This window comes from Mauremys mutica, chromosome 2 (assembly GCF_020497125.1).
Source record: "Mauremys mutica isolate MM-2020 ecotype Southern chromosome 2, ASM2049712v1, whole genome shotgun sequence".
NCBI lineage: Eukaryota > Metazoa > Chordata > Testudines > Geoemydidae > Mauremys > Mauremys mutica.
The window spans coordinates 6,477,551-6,500,140 of NC_059073.1; the positions used below are offsets into that span (position 1 = coordinate 6,477,551).

General features: G+C 45.7%; 1 protein-coding gene across 7 annotated transcripts in view; it reads right to left on the reverse strand.

Moving 5' to 3' along the window:
• ARHGAP39 (Rho GTPase activating protein 39) overlaps positions 1–22,590 on the reverse strand; it is a 377,904-nt gene that overhangs the window by 262,276 nt on the left and 93,038 nt on the right. Inside the window, exon 1 of one of the 7 annotated variants that reach the window (XM_045004348.1) lies at positions 11,518–11,534. The exons of the other annotated variants lie outside the window; for them this stretch is intronic. The gene's annotated coding sequence lies outside the window, so the exon portion shown is untranslated. Of the gene's footprint in view, positions 1–11,517; positions 11,535–22,590 lie in introns of those variants that run through there. 7 annotated transcript variants of the gene reach the window in all.

Here is a 22,590-nt window from a genome sequence, read left to right on the forward strand (position 1 = left end):
TGGCAAAAAAATCTGTTAAGTCACCCAGCTCTCCTTCTCCAGTAATAAATTCTGTTAAGTCACCCAGCTCTCCTTCTCCAGTAATAAAGGTGGCCGTAAGCACCTTTACACAGATAAATTTCATTAAACTATATAAAACTTAAGCAAGAGGGTACAGGAGCTAGAGTAGCCAGAGCAGAAAGTGACGAGAAACCCAAGAGCTGTGATGGGAGTTACCAAAAACATCCTAGTCTTCAGTTCCAGTAGAAGTTACTGTTTAATTCTAATGTATGTGCTTGTGCAAAAAGTAACAGCTTATTATTAAACAAAGCACAGGCATCAAGTGCAGAACATGCCTGCCATAGATTTAAAAAACCTACTGGAACTAGGAATGAAATCCTGCTTCTCACCTGCTCACCATACTAAAAAAGCCACATATGGAACCACTCAGCCACCTGAAGTGAGAATAACCATATCATCATACTATTCTCATTCTTGGCCTCCTGCACCCCTTTTCCATCCCCTCCCAAAACTGTAATCTCCACCCTGGAGCCAACAGACAGCCAATGCAGCACATGCAGTACTGGTGCAACAGGTTCACTCGTTGTGTCACACCATTACTTTGGAACAAATCTTTCTGGAAGAGGCCATGTCTTTCTAAACCTTCTGTGAAGCACCTAACACAGTGTTGGTGTTATAAAATAACCGGGCACTAAGTGCTCAAAAGAAACCAGTGCTATATCCAAGGTAAGGCACAGGTCTAATTTATTTCTTCAAACACGTGAACTAGCAAGCCCTGCTCTTTGTTTTTACATTGTTTGACACAACTCCATCCCGGCCTGTGTCTCTGCTCGCTTCTTATGAATGCCCACCCCCTTCCTGCCACTCCAGCGCATCTCACCACATATCCTTTTCTCTCATCTTCAGGTTTTCCTTCTACGATAGCCCCTATGCATGGATCCCTCTGCCTAATACCACCTCAATGAGAATGCTCTAAACCCGCTTATTCAATCAGACTTTAAACTGTTTGGGTTTTTTTTCAAACTGGGGTGGGAGAGTCAGTTTCAAAGTTTAGGGACCTGCTCTGCCGGCAGACTCCCCTATGTACTACAAGAAGTCCAGCTCGAGTGCCTCCCCTAACTCAAGTGTAGCTGTACTGACAGGGAGAGAGGAAGGCTCAGGTGGGTCCCAGACCTCCTACAGCTTCACCAGTCCAAGCCAACAGCTAACTCTACCCCAGGACCCCACAGACAAGCCAGTGCAGCCCAAGCAGTACTGCTGCAGCATGCTCACAGGGAGATGTGGAGCTTGACACATGGGCTACCGACATTCTCCACCAGCTTAGTCTTCTGACGGAGTTTAAGATGTAGCCCTGCAGAGAGCATGCTTTCACATGCTGCATGCGAGGACACCAGGCCTGTAAAACTAAACTGACTCTTTATAAGGAGAACTATTTACAGAGATACTGCCACTGCAGCTAGCATTGAAGCCATGGGCATACAGACTAACTTCCTCATGGCTTCTCCAAACCCATTTCTCCTGCAACATGTGCTCCTCATTCCACATAGGTTGCTACTTAAACAGCAACAGACTAATATGGAGGTGGCGGAAGCATATATCAGAGCAGCAAGTAGGGTTGCCAGGCATCCGGTTTTCCACTACATGCATCCAATGAAGTGGGCTGTAGCCCACGAAAGCTTATGCTCAAATAAATTTGTTAGTCTCCAAGGTGCCACAAGTACTCCTGTTCTTTTTGCGGATACAGACTAACACAGCTGCTACTCTGAAACCTAACTTATGGTGCAGTATATATACACCCTTCAGTATCTTTCACTGTAAAATCCAGACATTCACTCTCTGAATCTGCATTTACTAAGGGATGCTAACCAGGCTCTGGGACTCCCTCTTTTAATGTTGGTGTCTGTTTTAAGAATGAACTTCATGCAATATTGGACTACTCAATGAAAATTTGAACTCTTTTTACCTGGTTAAGAGTGACTCACTTTCTATGTTTGAAAGTATTTGACCTCAACAGAGTAGATATTTCTACAGTGCTGTGTGCCTTCCTTTGGGAGTAGTGTCTATTCATAAATAGGCCATTTGCATCAGCAGCAGTCTTGAAGAGTAGCCAGGACGGGATTTTGGAATGGCAGCAACAACTGGTCTCAACCGCTCTATAGAAACTCTGTTTTGGAGTTTTGCTGTATTTTCATGCTAATATAAAGTTCAACTAAATTCTATCAAACCCAAGGATTATAAAAACAAGCCAGCAGGAATCTTACAGCTAACATCTGAGGTGTCTGCCTGCCAACTCATTCACTCCACAAAGAAAAGTTTTGCTCCTCTATTTTATAATGTGACATTTAAGAAGCTGCTTCCCATTGGAACGTGATGTCCATTTCATTGCTATTGATAGTGCAGCATAAACAGACCACCCTTAACCAAGCAAAACAACGTCTATTAACTTCTACTGACAGCTTCATAATACCCTTCATGTGATAACACAAATCCCGTTGATTCAGACTGGGATCATTACATAATGCCTAATCTTCACAGAACAGCATAAGCCCCCTAACCTTCTCCTTGACATTGTAAACAAACTCAAATCCCCTTCTCCTCAAAGGGGAAGGGTATTAATACATATAGCAGGCAAGAGCCATCCACAAAGGAAGCCTTCTGCTTGTTGCTTTTAATTTGACAGGAATAAGCAAAGACTCAGCAAGACCAATATACAGCTGAGATTCACTTTGATACACAATTTGTTTCCTATGATGGGTTTTAAAAAAGGCCATCTCTTGCTTTGTCAGCACTTTCGCTGAAGCTTTTCCCTTGCTGAAATGACTGCAGATACCAGCAATGTCAGAAGGGGTTGAGTTTTTTCACTCCCTCTGCTAGGCAGGAATTATTTGGGGATGCCTGGCAGTCACATGCTGGATTTTATCCTGATAGGCCGGTATGAGTCCCAAGATGTTAGTTATAGATCTAGGCCTCATCCTGGAGATCTCGGGAGTCAGGAGGCTCTGAGTTCTAATCTCAGCTCTGACACGTCTCCTTCAGTGGCCTTGGGGAAGTCAAACTCTACCTCAGATTTAGACCATCATCTGTAAAATGGGTATAATACTTACTTCACCAGGCTGGTATGAGGATGTTACATAATGCCTGGAAAGAGCTTTAACACAGCAGGTATTATTGTTATACAGTATCTGCTATGATCAAATCAAGGGCAGATAACGTATGAGCATGGGTGCTAGGTAATGCAGATCCTCAGGTTTTGTATTAAAACTAAAAGAGCCTGAGCCACAGAGTTTGCATCCAGCTCTTACATCTTCCTTCCTGAGGGAAGGGGAGATCTGAGGTTCTGGTTGGGGACCCCTCCATCTCTTAACTGCTGAAAACGGAGGTCTTAATGTCAAAGCACAGACTGAAACTTGACATTTTCAGCCTGCTTGTCAGCATAGATGCAAAGGTTTACTTCAAGTATAGAAGTTGTGTAGTTAACCCTGTTATGCAATCTGTTAGGAAACCCAAGCTGTAACATACTGCAAATGAACTAGCATGCCCACGCCATTGCTCCTGGATGGAGCTGTAACTGATCAGCAGTGTGTCACATACCATATGTTAATATAGATTCCTCTTCAGCTCAAGGGGTAGGGACCTGTACTTTTGAAGACTGAGATTTGAGTTCTAATCCCACTGCTGCTATGAAATTAGAAATGTGCAACAGTGACAACTAAAGCAGCCTAAGATTTGTTACAAAATAATGGTTTATTTTCATAAAATTATACAGGCGTTTTTTCCATAAAACTTGTGACTTTGAATACCACTTTGAATACCACTTTTAAAAGAAAATGGACTGACCTGGAGAATGATGTTGGCAACAGCATGGACAGTGATAATTTTCATATTGCCTTAACTTTTTTCTATGCAGTAAACTCTTTATTTGTGTAATTATTTCTCTTATCTTTCCTGGATTAAGGCCATATTCCTTTACATGAAAATTAATCTGAACAGGTTGGGTGCAAAGAAACACTGTAACAAGTTTGAAAATGGACACAAGACACTGAAAATTCCAAATGTTTTGCAAAGCTTTGAAGGTAAACAAAAGCTGAGGCAAAGGGAATGAACAAGTGTTGGACACAGAGGGGTGAATGTGTCAGTCCTAAATAAAATCTGTCACAAGGACATTATGGAGTCTCCAACAGCTCCCAAGAATTATCCATGTGTAATCTCACATTCTAACTGCAGCACTGTAGTAGTGATCCAGCACTGAAGTCGTACTGCCATGACAGTCCCCATCATAGCAGTATCCCGGTACATTTCCATTAAAATCCTTTTGCATTACAAGGATTAGCACTACCAAGAAGTGAGGTTTTTTTACCCACAAAAGCTTATGTCCAAATAAATCTGTTAGTCTTTAAGGTGCCAGCGGACTCCTTGTTGTTTTTGTGGATACAGACTAACACGGCTACCCCCTGATACTTCACTACCATTGGGTATCTCCCTAGACTTGCACTGATGTAGTCTCCCAGTATAGTGACACCACTGCAGAGTTTCATTTTTTGTTCTTCTGCAGTATTATTTTAGCTTATTCCTGCCCCTTTCCATAACTTGATTGCAATCAATTTAAACAGCGGCATGTTCAACCTTCTCCACTCCTTCTGGTTGATTCTTCCACAGTTTTTCAGAGTTGTGCTACTAGCTAGTCCTAAAAGTTAAACTATTAGGTTCTCATTTAGAGGCGCTTACTCCACAGCTTCATGAGACTTGTCTGATTAAGTCTGTATATTCCCACAAAGGAATTATGATCTAGACATGGAAATCCCCTTTTGGGCTTTAGCTGCTTCCCAAAAAAGAGCAATTTGCCCATTTATCTCCTATGCAATGGCTGCCAGTCTGTCTCAAGCGCAGTGATTCACTAATTGCTGATCTCACTCTGCTAGAAATCAGCATTGTCAGTGAAGTCAATGGAGTTTAAACATCTTAGCAATGGTTTGAGGGGCCTTTGGCATTTTATAAATGATCAAAAGAAGATTGATGTATATAAAATTTATGTTTATGATTTGATCATATCTCCCTTCCCCACCTGTCACCTATAACCTCTTACTGTAAGATCTTCCAGGCACGTGTTCATACAGCCCCCACGTCAATAGGGTCATGCTTTTAAAGTTGGATTTGAGATGTATTTTATGCATACACACTAATGTAGTTTATTGTTCCATATTTCCCTTGCAAAGTTTTCTGGTCTGTATGCTGCTTGCCTGTGTCCCCAGCCCAGGAAGTATTAAACACTACACCGTCAGTCTGTTCATGCCCTTTCTTCATACAACCAATTATTGGCTGCACCAACAATTTTCAACAAACTCCAAAACAAAAGAGTTCAACACAAACCCAATTGTTAACTTTCCGTAGCCATGGGGCTTCTAGGGCGACCAGACAGCAAGTGTGAAAAATCAGGACAAGGAGTGGAGGTAATAGGATCCTATATAAGAAAAAGACCCCAAAATCGGGACTGTCCCTATAAAATTGGGACATCTGGTCACCCTAGGGGCTTCCTTGCCAAAGGCTCCCTGCTCCTATTCTATTCTATACAGGTCCTTATACCAAACATCACCCTAGTATCAGGCCACCTGTGAGTAGTGCATTAAGTAACGTGGCTACACATCTCATGGTTTTGTTCCCTCATCCCCTCCCTGCAGGAGAAGTGCAGGCAGTGGAGCATATCTTGTTTTGGTAGGGGTTTGGTTTTTTAATATAGTAACTCCTCACTTGAAGTCATCTCGGTTAATGTTGTTTCGTTACGTTGCTGATCAATTAGAGAACATGGGTCGTTTAAAGTTGCGCAATGCTCCCTTAAAATGTTGTTTGGCAGCCGCCTGCTTTGTCCACTGCTTGCAGGAAGAGCAGCCTGTTGGAGCTAGCTGGTGGGGGCTTGGAACCAGGGTGGACCGGCAGCCCCCCATAAGCTCCCCGCTCCCCTAAGTTCCCTATGTGGCAGCCATCCAGTAGGCTATCAATTGCCAGGTAGTTCAGCTGTCCCTCCCGCCACTGCCATGTGCTGGTCCTGCCCTCTGCCTGGAAGTTGTTCCCGGGAGGGAGCCTCCTGCTTGCTGTGCACAGGGGTGCCTCCCTTCCCCTCACTCCTGTACTTTATCTCCATGGGGGGCACGACAAGGCTCAGGATGGAGGGAGCTGCTGGCAGCAGCTGCTATCTCAACTTGCTGATCTACTTAAAAAGGCAAAGTACTTAGAGTGGGGTCAGCATACTTAAAGGGGCAATGTGTGTCTCTCACGGTGTGCGTCTCCGTCTCTCTCTGCCATGCTGTCTTCCCTCCCTCCATTCGGGCTGCCTTGTAGAGTGTGAGGCTACATTAACAACGTGTTAACCTTCGAGGGCTCAGCCGAGTGCTAGTTCATTGTTTAGCAGTAAGGCATTCCCTGGAAATATCCTTATTCCACCCTCTGACTTCACCACCTCAACCAAGCTTCACAATCATCACTGCTGTGTACAGTATTAAATTGTTTAAAACTTATACTGTATATAAGAGTGCGTGTGCATTTAGTATTAGTATTTTGTCTGACGAAAAAAATTTCCCTGGAACCTAACCCCCCACCCCCTTTACATTAATTTTTATGGGGAAATTGGATTCGCTTAACATCGTTTCGCTTAAAGTAGCATTTTTCAGGAACGTAACTATAATGTTAAGGGAGGCATTACTGTACATGTTGCTATGCATTTCTTGGAGAAGACATGGTCAAAGAAATGTGCCCTGCACGTATAGCAGGAGACGGTGAGGTTTGCGATGGTTCTTAGCTCCTGAAGGGCTTCATTCCACAGTCTTGGCAGATCTTCTCCAGTCGAAAAGGCCCTTTACCTGAAAGCCCCTCACTACAGAATAAACCTACTTCCAGTAGCTCTCCACCTTAACTGAGCTTTCAGCCTTTATAGGAATCAGGTGCTCACCAGAAAAATCAGCCAATCCTTTCCCAGCTGGGGACAAGGCCCACACACACTTCAGAACAGGGATGGCTGGCCCAAAAGCCCCCTGGCCCTTAAAGTGACAGACCACCCTGTTACAGCCCTTCAGGGCACTATATAATTCAGCAATAATATGAAAAATTAAGCCTTCTGGCAAGTTTGGCTCCATGTTCTTTATGTTCCTGAAAGCACCACTCTTGCACATGGAATTCATGAGATTCATTGGCAAAAGAAACAGAAATGTTTTCAGATTCAAGGACATGATGCTCTCCTCTTGAAAATGTTTAGCCTCTTCTGGGTGACCCTAAATTGAACCCCCAGATCTGAAGCGCCCTGAACTTTGCTCAGCATCTCATCTGAATTTTGCAGCTCAGGCCCATTCTTCATTTATCCCACTAAGGCTTTTGTAGCCATTAAGATTATTAACCTCCATACTCAGCTCATTTAAGGGTGGAATCATGCTGTCCAGAGCATCTAAGTTTCCCCACTAGTAAATCAGAATCATACACGTGACTCATTTGTACAGTAGATCTGAACTTTATTCCGCAGTCTATGGGCAGAAGCTTGGGAGTCAAAATCTCATAAAAAGAGAGAACACCACAGCAGAGCTCTGCCAGGCAGATCCTAGAGGATTTTTTGTCCTTCAGCATCTTAAGATACAAACTGATGGACTCCTCAGAAATACTGAAAGATCAAATGCAAGATTTGCCTATAAGCTTGCTTTGCAAGCCAAACCTGGTCCCAGGTAGTTTAGTTTCCATTAAGAAATGGCAACAGAAGAAATGTTAACCAAGAACAAATGTAACCCACACTTCCTCACCCATAAGCACAAAGGATGAGGATAAGGAGGAGGAGGAGGAGGAAAGCACATTCAGCAAGATCCGGACACAGTACAAAGCTATCTACATAACTTCTCAGAAAGTCATACCACAACCTACACTCTTCAGAAAATAAACAAAATAATTCACTCCTATTTGGCAAGGCTGGTTCAAGCCCTGCCAGCTAGCATGGAAATGAAGAGCAGAAAACTGATATACAAGCAGATTCCATCATCTAACTTCCCTGGCAAGGAAAGAACCTCAACTTTAAGCATTAAAGGGAGCAAACATGTGCCACCTACAGCGCCTATCTTCCAAACACCACATCTGTTCAGTCATACAACTAATTTGTAGGGCTTGGTAAACGGACATGAGAAACTCTGGGCTGCGACTGCAGATTTATCCAGAGGAGAGGAGACACTCCGGTGCAGAAGCCTTCATGACCTTTGAACTACAATGCTGCCATCAGAACTGGACCTACTATAATATGAGTCTGCTCCAAATGGATAGACCACACGATGACCTGCATCACAGGTATCATGTTACTAGTATGACAGCAGCTATGCAAATGAGGATGTTCTGTAACTACGGGAGTGGATGTGCTATGCTGAGTATGCCCATGAAGAACTACAGAGAGACTGAGCCAAATGCTCAAGCAGTTAGTCAGTCGGGTCTTCTCCCCTTGACTTGATACTTACTGTACACCAAGCACTACGCGAGTTCTACATTTACCTTCAGATCAGGGATTACTTTTAAAAGCATGGACACACCTTAGAGTCTGTCATGGGCAGCTCCCCTCCAGTTTGCAATCACACAGACCACCTCCCTTCCTGCTCTGTCACATAAAATCCCAGTGGCAACGACAACAATTTGTTACATGGAAAATGAACGTTACTTTCCCAGTGTATTTTTAGTTCTCTTAGTGGAATTTGGCTGCTGAAAAGAAGCAAGAAGGGCAGCACCATGTGGACTGGCTGGCTCTCTGCAAACTACCAGCAAGCATTCCATGGACAAGCGTTTGAGAAATGCTGCTTTACACATCCCACCTGGCTCACACAATGACTTTGGGGAAGTTATGCACAGGTAGGGACATACACTGCAGAATTCTAAAGGCACTGCAAGCTGCTGGAATCCTAGTGATCTCATTGTTCTGATGAATACACTGCTAAGTCAACTGGTTATTGCATGTTTTGTTTTCTACAAATGTGAACATGGAGAGATTTGCAACCTAGAGGATATTGTTTTTTAACCCCAATGACATTATATTTGCTTCTTGACTGATGCACTTATACTTACTCCATATATGACAGGGTGGGTTACACATACATAAGTGCCCTAGATAATTCACTTGAAGCGTTTCAGAGAAAAAAGTTCTCACACCCACACATCTTGCCTAGTTAGCCAATCTCTTGTTCAGAATTTCTAAAAGCTAAAGCCTGTAAGTGCCAATAGGGCTATAAGCCTTCCAGGCCTCATCTTGTACCCCTTTGACATTAGGGAATATAGCAGCATTGCCTTGTTCAGACCTTCTGTCATAAACAGATAGTTAAGGGTTAATGTCTCTTTTACCTGTAAAGGGTTAAGAAGCTCAGTAAACCTGGCTGACACCTGACCAGAGGACCAATAAGGGGACAAGATACTTTCAAATCTTGGTGGAGGGAAGTCTTTTGTTTGTGCTCTTTGTTTTGGGGGTTGTTTGTTCTCGGGACTGAGAGGGACCAGACATCAATCCAGGCTCTCCAAATCTTTCTGAATCAATCTCTCATGTTTCAAACTTGTAAGTATAGCCAGGCAAGGCGTGTTAGTCTTATTTTTGTTTTCTCGACTTGTAAATGTTCCTTTTTGCTGAGAGGATTTTACCTCTGTTTGCTGTAACTTTGAACCTAAGGCTAGAGGGGGGGTTCCTCTGGGTCATAAGAATCTGATTACCCTGTAAAATATTTTCCATCCTGATTTTACAGAGATGATTTTTACTTTTTTTTTTTTAAATTAAAAGTTCTCTTTTTAAGAACCTGATTGATTTTTTTTTCTTTCTTGTTTTAAGATCCCAGGGAATTGGGTCTGGATTCACCAGGAGTTGGTGGGGAAAAGTAGGGGGGAATGGTTAATTTCTCCTTGTGTTAAGATCCAAGGGGTTGGATCGGTATCACCAGGGACTTGGTGGAAAAGCCTCAAGACTATCCAGGGAGGGGAAAGTTTTGGGGGGACAGGGAATGTGCCAGACACTGGAATTCTGGCTGGTGGCAGTGTTACCAGATCTAAGCTAGGAATTAAGCTTAGAAGGGTCCATGCAGGTCCCCACATCTGTACCCTAAATTTCAGAGTGGGGGAGGAACCTTGACACCTTCACAAAACACAATAACCTCAAAAATAGCTTATTTCCCCAAATGCTGATTTAGAGTTTCACTAAAATGCAACCAACACAGCAAAAGCCTGAAGGATGCAGTTTCCTAACACTGCCCCAGCTGGAAAGACCTTGCATCAACCACTTGGAAAGACCACTGTGGAGAGGACAAAAGCATCTCTAAGTCTGATTGAAGAACTGAAAACCAATGCAAACAACCTGAAGATCCTCACCAGTCGTTGGCTAATTCTGAAGAAAAACTTACAGGAAACCCATTAAATTTAACTTCAGGAATATGAGTTATATAGGTTTTACCACTGGAGCAGCAAGATTTGTTGCCATTGCCTTGCATCTGACTCATGTACACACGATGTCTAGACAAGCTCATCAACAAGGTAAAGGAACAAACGTCGTCCTGCTTTAACCAAACACACCACGTGTAGCCAATAGGCATCATTTCATACTAACCATAGTGAGAGATTTCTGTGACTACCAGTCAGTGTCGAGAAAGTCAGACCACGAAAGGCAGGCACCCTGAGGCTCCAGGAAATGTGTGCACCAAGCCACCATATCTTATGACAAGCACAACAGAAAACAAGAACCTACTACTAGAACCTCCCTGGTATCTCTGAGGTTTAGATGTTAAAATCTGGTCCAGTGGCACCCTAGGTTCCCTCGTCTTAATTCGAATATCTTCATTCTCCCCCTAAGAGTGGTGATCCCGCTCTACTTTTATTTCTATGCTTATGGACTCCCCTAAAATCGGCCCTCAGTCCGTTACTTCAGAGCTCACAAGAGTGCACACTATTCAAATGTCTAGTTTTCTCCTACTTTGGAGCACATACATTTCCAAGTGAAACAAGTAACCTCCTGAGTGTCTCCTTAAAATCCTCCCCTCTCTCTCTCTCTCTCTCTAGGCATTTAGCTATACAACCAATCACACAAAATATACTGTAGAGAACAATACTGAATTGGCACAGAGACTGGACTAGGTATTTTTCAGTTCTAACTTATCTGTTTTTCTTGCAGAACCATAGGACCTAATCTACATGGAGTCACCAAAATTAAAATAGACGCTTTGAGGAAGAATTACACTGTACCACTCAAGGCCCAGATCTAACAGATATTCTTTGTTTTGCTCTAACAAATGAAAATCCCAAGTCAAAATATTTCTACTTGTACTTCATGCTTCTAATGTATATTTTAAGTAGCTTTTTAAAGTTACACTCCAGTTTCTTTCAAGCAGCTTTCCTTGTCTCACAGGATACATCTTTGCATCCCCACATTTACGTACCTCTACCTTGCTTTTCCTAAAATGAATTAGGGTACAGAGGTGCCAGTAGATGGGGAGAAGCAGCAATAACGCTCCTCTATTTGAAAAATCCTTAATGTTACCTTACCAACTGCAACCATTGAGGAAGCCAGAACTGTAGCAATAGTGAGGCTCTGCACATTCCATCCCCTGCCTTACACTGCTGACTTTGTAATCTTTACATTCATTCTAGCTCAGAGGACACAGGGATAAATACACATACACAAAACCAGCTTCAAAAGGACAGTTTTATAAAGAGGATACTGTATCCAATTTCCTCCCCTCTTATCAGTCTCCCCAAGTTTCAGCTGCCCATTGGCAATTCCTGATACTCCCAATCCAAACTTCACAAACCGACTGTTAGCTCTGGCATTATCTCCTTTAAACTCTGAAAGTCTAAAAAGCTGCCAGAAAGTAGATAACAAAGAGGCGAAGACAAATCAAACATCTGCATGAAAGCAGTGATTTGCAGGGCTGATCCCAGGGTTCCCAAAATGACTCCCAGTATTTTTTCAGTGCAACACATCAAGGATACAGAGTGGCTTAGAACAAACCCGAAATCCAGCTAACGTGTTATTCTCCAGATGTAGCAATGCCCATTTCCTGAAGCCTCTAGAAACAGTATCTACACATCAGTCTTATAAAACTTCCTTTCGCAAGAGGAATTTTATGCAGTTTTGTTCATCATAAAGCTCCCTTGAAAATTTAAAGAGTGAGATACCAAATTAGGTGGAAAGGACTTCACTATGAAGAGTATATGCATTTCTATCTCTTAAGACCAACTACATTTCTAGCCAAACTAGACTCTTTTGTAATTAGCTACACACTCTTGGTGGACTGAATTTTCATAATTGTTGAATGAATAGATGATGAATAAGCCTACAGAGTATAGTTTATCTGACGATCTCAGAGTAAAATGATTGCGCTACCATTCTGTGCCTTAAGCCACAGGAAACCTTCCAGCAGGCCCATCCCACCCTTGAGAGATGTTGCAAGGTTTGACCCATTATCATATGCATCAGAATGACATGACTTCAGCTGTAAACTATTTGGGGCAGGGACAGTGTCTTCATCTGTGTTTGTACAGCACCTAGCGCACAATGCTACCTGCTGCTCCCCTAGACCCCAACTCCAATTAACACTATCTAAATGTTATACAGTAATAACTTCAGGGGGTTTTGTGCATTTCACATATTCTAAAATCATTTAAAAAACTCAGAGTCAGTTTAACTTTTTAAATGATCACTGGACCTTGCCAACAGTACATTTTTTTTTTAATCTAATGTTATTTTGCCTTTTTCTGAGGAGGGTCAATTGGTGTCCTACTATTAATAGCAGCACATTACCACTTATTGGGAAAGTAAAGCATTTGGGTGGAACTATTTGAACTCTGAGCCATATGCCAAAATAGGTTGAACAAGCTGTGACCCAGAAAATCAATGTGATTGAAACGGAAGCGACAAGCCCATTGCAATCTTCCCAGTGTGAACAAATAGCTTTTGCAATTCTACAAACAAACAAAAAAAAAAAGTCTGCAGGATCAGTCATTTAGAATTTCTCAGAAAAATTACCACTAAAATGGCTGGAGCGAAGCCATCAACCGAGCAAACTGTGAAGTGCCAGTGGAGTTCCCAGCCAATAAGGTGGTGTTTGTGTAACAGCAGGCGGGATCGAACCTGGGGCCTCTGGAGCTTAATGCACGAGCCTCTACCACATGAGCTAAAAGCCAACTGGCTGTTAGCTAAGGCTGTAGAGCAGACTCATTTTCTCTCTCTCTTTCTCCAAGCGATCTCAGTGCCCACAGATGGGACAGAACACCACACCCAGGTGGTGTGTGGGTTACATTTGCACAAACATTTCTCTTCCAATTCCCCACTGCTGCTCTAGCACCCCAGTGGAAGCACTAGTGTAGGCAAGGCACAGGCATTTTAACCTCCATGCCATCTATTGGTTCAACGCAGCAGTGTGCAGCTTCAGTTAATGCAGTTCAGTGCTTCCTGATGTACCAAGGCCAAGCCCCATGCAAATTCCCATATGATGGGCCAGCATTTGACGGAACACTGGCTTTTGAATGCCCCAGGAATTCCACAGCAGCCAATACTAGCCGCAAAAGAGAAGTCTTCCCGCTTTAGATATGTGGGGCCAATGGAGCTACAATGATTTACATCAGCTGAGGGTCTGGCTTCCTGCACCATTCACCCCTGTTCTGTATGCACACAGACATTTAAACTTCTCTAGCAAGCCATTTATTTAGAAAGATCTTCATCTGCCATATCCTTTACTGTTTGTGACACTTGGCTATGCCCGGACATATAAATTAGCCTTTCCTGTGTATTTTTATTCTTGTGAGATTTGATATATTGACACTTTAGGAAGAAATTGCAGGTTGTACTGTACAGGAAAAGTCCCTTAGGGTGACTAAAAAGTTCTCAGACCCACTGGACCAGTGTGTGTTGGGGGAGTAATATCCCTCAACACCAAAGTAGGGGAAGCCTTCAGAAAAAGTAGATTAGCCTCATTAAAGGGAGCCAGCCACTTCCAGGAGGAGAACGGAGTTACTGAGAGGACAGATAGACCAGCTCGCTCCTTGGCAGCAGGCCATGTTTTGGGGGAGAGAGAAGGGGAGAAAGCAAAAGGAGCGGACATGGATTCTGACATGCAAAGTCACAGCTGCCAACTTTTGACCCTTGTAACAAAGTCATCTAGTCTGCTCTGAATGAAATCAAGTACATTCTTTCCTCCCTGGTCCTAGTTCTCTCTCCAATAAAGGGCACCTAGTATAAATGCAAATAATTTGGATTCAACCTGTTACTGAGGACAAGAGTTGGCTGTCTGAAGGAAGAAAGGCAAAATCTTTAGTGGAAGAGAAAACAGTTAAGTGGAGAGCAGGGTTGACTGGTAATTAATGGTCATAAAAGGAGGAGTGGGAAAAGCTGGGATTCTTACCCAGAGAGATACCAGAGAAGGTGGACAATGGGCCATATGCTGGCGTAGTCAGCAGACCATAGTGGTGAAGGGGTAGTTACCCGCTGTTACAGTATGTTATTTATACAGCTCTATAAGAATGCCTGGTGACTTACAGTCACAAGACATGGGCCCTGCCACAGAGAGCTTAACATTTAAGTTTTGAAATAAATACACATCTACCCCGATATAACACTGTCCTCGGGAGCCAAAAAAAATCTTACCGCATTATAGATGAAGCCACGTTATATTGAACTTGCTTTGATCTGCTGGAGTGCGCAGCCCCGCCCCCCCCGGAGCACTGCTTTAACCACGTTATATTCGAATTTGTGTTATCAGGTCACGTTATATCAGGGTAGAGGTGTATCAGGCATTTGGAGTAGTGGTAGAGGGGGACAGATTCCACAAACATAACAACAAACCTAGGCCCTCATATGATGTGACATGATGGATCAACTTGAGTTGACAAATCATGAAAAATAAAGTTGATATATGAGGACAAACAATGCTGGCAGCTTTGTGAAATGCCACTACCATTCTGCCAATTTCACAGACTCCTCAAAGTGAAGGAAACTAGAGTGAGCCATTGTAAATAAAAAAAATATTAAAATTGCAACCTTAAAAATGTCCATGATGTACCAGATTTACTGTGCGTACCAACACTTAGATGACTGCTTGCTCCTTCACAAGACGCCTGTGATGAACAGCTTTCAGTTGGGAAATCTCTGGAAAGCAGTGGAAACCAAGGAAGCGCTAACGGTGAAAATATTTACTAATTTACTAAGGATGGTGACTGCACAAATAAAGGGAGCCAGTCTCTCTGGTGAAGCTTCCCTGAATATGGGCAATAAAAGTGCACAAGGAGTGGCAAGTGATCTGAAGCGTTTACATTATTAAGCTATAGAGTGATCAGAGATTTGGGGGAAGTATAAGGGAATAGATGTCACCTGGGTATGAAGAAAAATGCACATCCTTACTCTGGACATACTAGCATAGGAGTAAGCATGAGCCAATCACAGCCACGATTCAATAGTTCTTTGTTACTAAGATTAAGCACCTGTCTGTGTGATCACACAGAGCAACCACAGATGAACTTTGCATGGGCACCAAGAAGTCACCATTTTCATATTACATGAAAATTCTCCTACTCCTAGCAGCTCCTGTACAGTCTAAGAGGAACCAGGGCTGAAAATCCCAGCTGCTCAAAACAGGTGGATTCCCACTGCCTTTTGAAGCAAGAAAAATTTGCCACCTGTTAGCCTCCTGACATCCCTTGATTTATCATCACTGCTGCACTTGGAATAATGGGTGGAAACTTACTTCCTCCTGTGTGCCAGGAGCTAGGACGACAGTCTGCAGTAATGTTAGTGCATGCTAAGAGGGAGGAGTGTATGGTAGAAGGCTGAAGATAAAGCCAGTGCAATTTGTCTCCATCAGCTAGTGGGGCTACTAACTAAACAATTCATCATAAATATTTTTAGTCTGAAATTTAAACTTTTAAATTAAGTTGTGTAGAGAAACTGCTTCCATGCATTTAGAGTTCTCATGTGTATGCTGTTGGATTGGGGAGGATCCCCTGGCACCTGACCCCAGATATTAAAAATAATCACCTTAACCCCCCCCCATCCATTAATATCAGATACCATGCCACTAGCAAGGGTAAAGCTTTGTAACATGGGGTTAAGATTTACTACATTAATCTACTATCTATTATTAAAAAAAACAAACAAGTGATGGAAGCTCTTTGAGGAAGCAAAAAGATAAGCATAAAAATGACATCATCCAAACGCAATAAGCTCATAAGGGGAACAGAAGGAAAGGTGCAGTTTGCAAACAGCAGAGCACTTCCACTTTTCTCAGCATTATAAAAGCTGATTTATAACTGCAGCCTGGATCTCTGTGCAAAACAAGCCACATGTGGAGAGTGGGGGTTGGGGCCCCTTCTCCCATTTTGCTGCCAGAACAGGTGACAGGATATGAGAAAAGCAACTCACTCCTCAAACAAGTGCATGAAAACCAGAACTGAACTGTTGGGAAGTGCCTGCTCTCCACATTCCAACCTGGCCATATGCTGTTATTATAAATCACTTCTACAGCACACCTCTTACCCAGGCACAAAACCCCACAGTTCAGCACAGCTGGGGAGAAATCTGTCATTTAGATAAAAATCAGACACCATTGTAGAATATTTTTCCTCTAAGGGAAGGAGGAGGGCTTATATGCTTCTGTAAGAGCCTTGAATATCAAACCATTGATTGCACACTTTAACCTCTCAGCAGTTCCCTACTCTCCTGAGACCAAACACACACTGAAGGAGACGGCAGCTCATAAGTACCATGTAAGTGCTAAACACAGTTAAGAGTCTCCTGTCCTTTACACGCTTTCTACAGGAACTTGGACAAACTATCAAATTGGCTCACTTTTCCTCTCCATACAATCAACAATATAATAAAATTAGTATTATGGTAGTGCCCAGAGAACCCATATCAGACTCTAGGTACTTATGCAGGGCACTGTATTTTGTGACCACTTACCAGTTTTCCTCAGTACTGCTATGAGGTAGGGAAATATCTTCATTTTACACATGGGGAAAGAGATTAAGTGACTTGCCTGAGGCCACACATTTAGTCTCTTGCCACAGCCAGGAACTGAACCGAAGTGCCCAGGGTCCCAACTCCAGTACGTTGGGCACAGAGGTGAAAGTAAGCGCGTACGGGCAGGTACGGAGGACCAGTAAGAAAAAGTGCAGTAGCTACTGGCAAGAAAATGGAGCATTCTCTCCCTCTCTGACTCCACCTCCAGGCTCCAGCAAAATTGAGGGTCTGGGAGCCCGGCTCCACGAATGTAACCCCCTGCAACCCCCCCCCCCCCCCGGCACCTCCTCTGAGTGTGCCACGGCCCCCCTTTGCTGCCCCCATGCACCTCTCTGGGTCCTGGAGCAGAGCATTTGTCTCTCCCCATCTCCTGCAGCTCCATGCTGCCTGCCTGCATTAACTGCTGCCACAGGGTCCTAGTGCCCCCCTCTACTACCGCCAGGGCAGGCTGCCCTTCCCTCTCGGACCCTTTCATTTTCCAGTGGGACCCTCCACCGGTACAGCTGCCCCCCTGCCCGCAGTCACTGATCTTGCCCCACGCTGGGCAAAGGGCAGCCCCAGTGAGGCTACAGTGAGGGGCAGCAGCAGGCCCCCCCCGCCTCTGGCATGGCTCCCACCATAGGGGAGGCGAGGGGGATTCCTGGACCTGAGAGGGCCCCTAGGAGCACGTGCAGTGACAGTGGGGGAGTGAATGTGCTGCCGGGGGGGTGGGGAGAAGGGGGTCCCTACCCCAGAGCTCGCTGCTGCCAGCAGGGAGAGGGCTAGGGGGAGTCCTTCTCTCTGGCTCCAGTCCCAGGGGAGCCTGCCTGCACCCTAAACTCATCCCCAGCCCTGACCCACCCCAGAGCCCAAACCCCCAGCCAGAGCCCTCATCCCCCCCACACTCCAACCCTGTCCTAGCCCTGAGCCTCTCCAACACCCCAAACCCCTCATCCCCAGCCACATCCCAAATCCACCCGTCTCACCCCACAGCCCTCATCCCTGCTCCCCCTCCCTCCACACTCCCTCCCATCCCCAAACTCCCTCCCAGAGCCTGCACCCCTCCTGCATCCCAGTCCCCTGCCCCAGCCCAGGGCCTGCACCCCAGACCTCCTCCCCCACCCAAACTCTCTCCCAGAGTCTTGGGCAGGTGGGGGGTGGAGTTTAGGGGGGCAGAGTTTGGGCGGGGGCAGGTTCTGGGCACCACCAAAATTTCTACAAACCTGCCACCTCTGCTGGCAAGAGCTGGTGCACCATACCAGAGTGGACTGGATTCCTGAGGCAGCAATTTAAAGGGCTGGAGCCCAGGGCCCTTGAAATTGCTGCCAGAGCCCCGCTGCCCCAGCTGGGGTAGCGGCTGTGGGGCTTAGGTGGCGATTTAAAGGGCCCAGGGCTCCTGCCGCTGCAACCGTCCCGGGTCCTTTAAATCACCGCTGGAGCCCCACTGCCGCTATCCCAGGGCTCCGGGGACAATTTACAGGGCCCGGGCCCTTTAAATAGACACTGGAGCCTGCCGGAGCCTTGGGGTAGCGGTGGCAGGGCTCTGGTGGCTATTGAAAGGGTTTGGGGCTCCTGCTGCCTCTACCACCCTGGGCCCTTTAAATAGCCACCGGAGGCCTGCCGCCGCTACCCCAGGGCTCTGGCAGCAGGGCTCCGGAGATGATTTAAAGGGAACTGGAGGGTAGCGGCAGCCGGAGCCCCGGGCCCTGCTGCTGGAGCCCTGGGGCTCCATCAGCAATTTAAAAGGCCTGGGGATCTGCTGCAGTAGCAGCAGCTAGAGCCCCGGGCCCTTTAAATCCCCCCATTTAAATTGCTTCTGAACCCCAGGGCTCCCAGCCACCTCTGCAGCTGGGAGCTCAGGGGGTGATTTAAAGGGCTTGAGGCTCCCAGCTGCTGCTACCACAGACCTAGCCCCGGGCCCTTTAAATCCTGATTTAAAGGGCCTGGGAATTTAAAGGCTCCGCCTCTTCCGGTGGAGGCCACGCCCCTCCTCAGGATTCCAGAGTACCGGCAAGTCCTTTAAGTTACTTTCACCCCTGGTTAGACACCACCATTTCCCCAAGGGCTGTTCAAACACAAATGGTCACCGATCTGAGGAACTTACAGCCTAAGAACAAGATGCAATAAGTGGGTGTAATAAAACAGCTGGTGAGACCAGGGAAGGGAGAACAGAGGTAACAATGAAAATCCATGTAGCCACATGTTCCTGTGTGTATTTAGATAGCATCAATTTTTTTTAAATTATAAAGAAAATGAATAAAATAGCTATCAATAGCCTCACTCTGAGCTGGGATAAACACACATACTTGTCAGAAGATAGTATTGTAAAATCAAGTTCTGAACAGATACAACACAGAAAATGGAAAGGTGTAACAAAACGCCAGTGCAGGGAGATAATTGTAAGTATTTCTGGAGCTTTTAGAATGTGCAAGTGTGTGTTTTTACACACACACACACTCACTCTATACCGGGGTAGGCAACCTATGGCATGCATGCCGAAGGCAGCATGCAAGCTGATTTTCAGTGGCACACTCACTGCCTGGGTCCTGGCCACCGGTCCGGGGGGCTCTGCATTTTTATTTAATTTTAAACAAAGCTTCTTAAACATTTTAAAAACCTTATTTACTTTACATACAACAAAAGTTTAGTTATATATTATAGACTTATAGAAAGAGACCTTCTAATAATGTTAAAATGTATTACTGGCATGTGAAACCTTAAATTAGAGTAAATAAATGAAGACTCGGCACACCACTTCTGAGAGGTTGCCGACCCCTGGTGTATACCTATGTATTATACAACATGCCACAGGGTAACCTTTCAAGCCAGATTTCCAATAGTATTATTTCTAATCTATTTTTCATGGTCATAAGTATTAGACTATATTGAATGCTTTTTGTGGTTAAGTTGCACTAAAAATGTGTCAGAAGGAAGTGCAGGAAGCCAAACCATTTCCAATAACTTCCTAGCGGTGCTCTTACAAAAGCTGGAAAGTTCAACAAAGTCACTGATCCAAAAAAACTGTATTCCCATAATTCTTGCAATAAGTGTCTGCTCTTTAACCCTAAGTACAAACTCAGCAATATCAAGGCAGCCCTAAATGGTCTCTTAGAACATTTAAAATGCTGAAGAGAAAATTCTGAAGAAATGCATGCAAGCCTGGGGAATCTGTTTTGGATACATTAGTTTACAAGAGGAGTCTGGGAAACAGAACATAACATATTCTAGTATCAGGGCTATTAACACAACTCATGCTGATTTCACGCAAAATGCTCTTGCACCAAACCAAGTATCAAAACAGTACATTTCCTTGTAGAAAGGGCAAATATACATCTAATTTACCTGAAAGAGTAGATTTGGCAAGTGTGAGAACATTAGCCAGGCTTCTAGCTACTCGCTCATGTGCCAAAGGCTCAGTGCCAGGTTTCACAGGTTCTCTGCGTTAGCCATACCCAGCAAGCGAGTCATACCTGACAGGGCGAGTCTGGCTCCCTTACATGAGGGCTATCCAGTGCCAACTGTTACCCAGGTCAAGAGAGAGGGAAAGAAGAAGAAGAAGAGACGAGACTGTTCCTGGTTATTATTAATATTTGACACTTATATTATGGGATCTCTAGGAACTACCAATCAAGATCAGGACCCCTCACTGGACTAAGCAAAGGACACACACAGGAAGAAAGTGAGCCCCTGCCCTGCTTTGCAGGACTTACAGTCATATTCCTACTATAGATTCCTTCTCTTATACTCGACTAGTAGAATGTGCAAACAGACTAACAGTACAAAAGCTTATTGCATTCATTCCCCAGCCCACTCCTTCCCCGTCATATGCCTCAGCCACCGAATCCACAGGACTGGTGGACCTCCCGCAGGCAAACCTCCAAAGGCTGCCTGATTGCCACCTCGCAGGGACCGGCAGGGTGCCCCCCGTGGCTTACTGCCCCAGGCACACCCCTGCTGCGCTGGTGCCTGGAGCCACCGCTGCTCAGCGGCAACCCTACCACAACTCGTAAGAGCAACGTGGCTACCTCTGAGGAGTGGGAGTCCCAGGGCAGCGCAGGTAACACCAAGGAGGCGGCTTTGGACGAGGAAGAGGAGGAGGAGAATGGGAGACAGGCAAGTGAGGGATCCATTCTCCTGGAGAGCCAGGAGCTGTCTGTAACCCCAGAGCAGTCAAGCCAGTCACAGAGCAGCAGCATGATGGCAGTGAAAGAACCTCTGGTGAGAATGCAATATCAAGTAATAATTTGGAGTCACGTGTCCTTGTATTCTATTTTTAATTAAAAATTAACAAAGCAGAGTGGCTAGCTGCTTCCCAGTGGCCACATCAACTAGGCAGAAGGTGACCCACGAAAAAGACTGTTTATGTACAAAAGGATGGCCTGGGAACCCTTGAGATCTCCAGGAAACTTTCATGGAGGAACTCTGCAATCCATTGCAGAAGGTTTCTGGAGAAGGCTGCCTGTATCTTCCACCGAGGTAGGACACCTTCCCACGCTACTCCAGTATTAATTCAGCTGGCATCGTCGCAGTACACAGCATAAAGACCCAATCCGGACCCGGCCACTTGCAGCATCTCATTCCCTTCCCACCTTGGTTATCACTCTCCTGAGGGTATCAGCTAGGGTCACCTGGGGGCAGGGGCGGCTCTACCTTTTTGGTCGCCCCAAGCAGTCATGCGCGGGAGGCGCCCCGGAGCCGCGGGAGCAGCGGACCTCCCGCAGGCATGACTGCGGAGGGTCCGCTGGTCGCTCGGCTGGACCTCCCGCAGCTGCGGACTGTTCGCAGGTCCAGCGGCTCCGCTGGAGCTGCCGCAGGCATGCCTGCGGGAGGTCCAGCCGAGCCGCGGGACCAGCGAACCATCCGCAGTGACGCCTGCGGGAGGTCCACTAGAGCCGCGGGACGAGCGCCCCCTCCGCAGTCATGCCTGCGGCAGGTCCGGTCGTCCCGGGGCTCCAGTGGACCTCCCGCAGGCATGACTGCGGCAGGTCCGCCGGCCCAGCCTGCCACCCCCCCGGGAAAGGGCCGCCCCACGCGCATGCTTGCCGCGCTGGGGTCTGGAGCTGGCCCTGCCTGGGGGAGACGGTGGTAGTTTTTATTTCAACTGCTCAGACTGCAAACAATAGCGCCTCTGCTCCCGCCTCCCGCATTGTGATTTTCCACCCCTTCACCCACAGTTTCCAAAGGATGGCTGTAGTTGGGGTGGCAGGGGTCAGTGCTGACCTTAGTAACTGCAAGCCTCGGGCAACGGCTAGCAGCAGTGGCACCGGGGACGGTTGGGGGAAGAGAAATTTTGTGGTTCCCACTCGCTGCCTCAAGCAACCCCGTGCTGCCTCTGCCAAGGCTTGCGGTGAGGGAGGATCAGCGCTGTTTCCTGATCTCCAGACAACGTCCATGTTACAAAGTGGAGGTGGCACAGCCCCCTGCCCACCTCTGGTCCCACCGCATCCAATGCTGCTGACAGTCCGGCGCCCACACCCCTGGGACATACTCAGCATGGCTGGGACAGCAAACCGGTTCAATGAATACCTTGTGTAATTGAAAATGTTCTGCCTTAAACTTCTGTGAAATATAGGGAGTGATTTTTACATAGCAACTCTGCACTAGACACTGGGTCTGTACTGACA